This window comes from Marmota marmota, unplaced genomic scaffold (genome assembly GCF_001458135.2).
Source record: "Marmota marmota marmota unplaced genomic scaffold, marMar, whole genome shotgun sequence".
Lineage (NCBI taxonomy): Eukaryota > Metazoa > Chordata > Mammalia > Rodentia > Sciuridae > Marmota > Marmota marmota.
The window spans coordinates 1-2,998 of record NW_026010865.1 but is presented as its reverse complement, the minus strand read 5'-3'; the positions used below and the strand labels follow the sequence as shown (position 1 = coordinate 2,998).

At 39.0% G+C, this 2,998-nt stretch overlaps 1 pseudogene; it reads right to left on the bottom strand.

Annotated features, from left to right (window-relative positions):
- Window positions 1-1,890: 1,890 nt before the first annotated feature.
- LOC125614925 lies at window positions 1,891-2,337 on the bottom strand (annotated as a pseudogene).
- Between the last annotated feature and the right edge of the window lie 661 nt (window positions 2,338-2,998).

Genomic DNA, 2,998 nt, shown 5'->3' with positions numbered 1-2,998 from the left:
TGGAACCACCATTTGATTAAGTTATCCCACTTCTTGGTCTATCTCTGAAGAGCTTAAAAGCAGTGTACTACAGTGATCTTTATAGAAGCTCATTAATGTTTATAGAAGCTCAGTTCACAATAGCTAAACTGTGGAACCAACCTAGATGCCCTTTAACCGATGAATGGATAAGGAAAATTTGGTATATGTACCTAATGGAATATAACTCAGCCTTAAAGAAGAATGAAATTATGGCATTTGCCAGTAAATGGATGGAGCTGGAGCATATCATGCTAAGTGAAATAAGCCAATCCCAAAGAACCAAAGACCGAATGTTTTCTCTGATATGAAGATGCTGATTCATAATAAGGGAGGGGGCTAGGGAATAATAGAGATCCTTTATATTAGACAGAGGAAAGTGAAAGGAGGGGAGAGGTTTGGGGGTAGGAAGGATAATAGAATGAATCTGACATAATGACCCTATGTGCACATATGATTACATGATTGGTATAATTCTACATTATATACAACCAGAAGAATGAGAAATTGTACTCCATTTATGTATGATGTGTCAAAATGCATTCTACTAGTGTGTATAACTAATTAGAGCAAATAAAAATACAAAAGAACAAGAAATATGTAAATATTAAAAAAAGAACCAATGATGGGCTGGGGTTCTGGCTCAGCGATAGAACACTCGCCTAGCTTGTGGGAGACACTGGGTTCGATCCTTAGCACCACATAAAAATAAATAAAATAAAGGTATTATGTGCAACTACAACTAAAAAATTTTTTTTAAAGAACCAATGAAAAAAAGTTCATTATAATAACCCAAACCACAGCTTTATTGATTTTAAAGCTTTCCCCTCCCTATTTGGACCTGATCCAAGGCTGGAAATCTATATTGGTGGAGAGAGCATGGTGGTCCTTTTACCTTTCCTCCCCACAAATGGGGTGTAGGGAAAGAGGAGGGAGACAAGAGCACTGTCCTGCAAGGTGGCACAAGCTGGCATCTAGGTACATGAACAGTTGGCTTGTTTCCCTTGTGTCATTTTACTGTGTGTGTGTTTTCAGGGACTCTTCTCTGAAAATCTTGACTGAAACTCTGTTGGTGGAGTCAATGCCTATAATCTTCCTTTCTTTTCTTTTTTTTAAAATATGCTCTCATTTTTATTGCAATATGTCCATTTTTGTGAGGATGGAGAGTTAGATTTCAAAACAATTTTCCATTTAAGGGTCTTTTATACATAAATTGCCATCATGACTAGTATTCAAAATCTTTAATATTACAAGATTCACTTGGTGAACATAAAACTTCTATACTTTACTCAATGGAAAACAAAAAAAGCTATTTTTAAAGAAACATACAGATAAAAGGAATGAACACTGAGGTACTAGGATAAATTGATGACAGTTAATGAAATTCAATTAACATTCCTTTGGGAAGGACTAAAGTCATTACCAAAAAAGTGCTTTTACTTCCATGCTGCCCTGTCCCAGAAAGGCTTGCCAAGGTAGATAAAGTATATAAATGCTATATAGCATTTATACAGTCAAGTGCAGCTATAAATAATAGAGAAAGGTTTACCATTTGACCAGTGGATAATACATTTAAGGCATTGAACTTGGTTACCTTTTGCAGAATTCTAAACTGTTCACATTAACAATCACATTCATTGTAGTGCTTGCTACAGGGGAGGCATATAACCAATTATTTTGGCTAAAATAAGACAGGAAAGCGTTCCTTTTGTTCTATTTAAAAATAGCCATATTAAAATCTAATGGCAATTACTGGCAAATAGATGGAAGGGCCCATAGGAAAGGGAAAGCAAAAAATAAAATCTTAATACTATTCTAGTGGACTGAGGTAGAGAAATGAAAATCCCTTAAAATGTAAATAGCACTTGACTGTTATAATGGGTTTCCTTCAAGTGAAACAACTGCATTGCCTCCCAGTTTCTCTCCAAGTGTTGAATAGTCCTTAATATGATCAAGCCATTTACTTGCCATTCATGTTTAATGCCTATAAATTTCTTTTTAATGGCATCTTTAGAGGAAGCAGAAATCATATTGCTTTTTAAGGTTGTATTTTGGGGAGTCCAGAATATTAAATGCTAGGTTTTCTACATTCTTGTTTCGTATGTGATACTGTACAGAGTATATCAGCGATAATTCAGAATTAGCAACTTCACAAAGATGTGTAAGAGTCCTTTGCAGTATCACCAGTATTGCCTATTTATCTATATTGCTTAAACCCAAGAGAACTGCTTTGTTTTTTCATCTTTTCTTGTGTAGATTTCCTTACTTTCATATCATTAAAAACTTTGATGTCTTCATCATTCACTCTAACTCCAGATGCTGTAGTGCCTACAACTCTGGCTCTGGCTCTGTGACCCTGCCGCAGTCTGGCTGGGCACAAAATAACTGAGCCACCACAAAGCCTTGTAGATTCAAACAGCAACTCTTTATTCCCGAACTCTCACCGGCACTCTACACGCACATTCTGGGAAAAATACATTCCCTCCACTGGGCTCTGCGTACCAATACTCTCAGAACCCCGTGAGAACTCAACGGGAACTCCGAAGGAGCAGGCGCTTGAGGCAGCAGGATCAGGATCCGCCCTAATCCTGGGGCTGCCCTATTCCCAGCAGGATCCACCCTAAACCTGGAGCCACCCTATTCCCAGCAGGATCCACCCTAAACCCGGAGCCACCCTAATCCCTGAGCAGGGTCACCTTTCAAACCAAAATGCCATGCGTCATTCCTACTTGGCTATGGCTCTCAGCATCTCCCCCCTTCTGATTAACTAAACAACAAGCAATGTGGCTTAGGGACCGTGCCTGTTAGGTTGTCCAATTCAACATATGGTCCTTACCCGTCATCGGATGAGCTGACCTCTAGGCGTCAGCCTCCTGTCTTAGTTCGGTACCACTGCAATTGGATCTTACCCGTCACTGACTACCGGTCCAGCACACAGCCATACTTGTGGATAGGCCTATGCACCAGTGGGGGGGTAAGG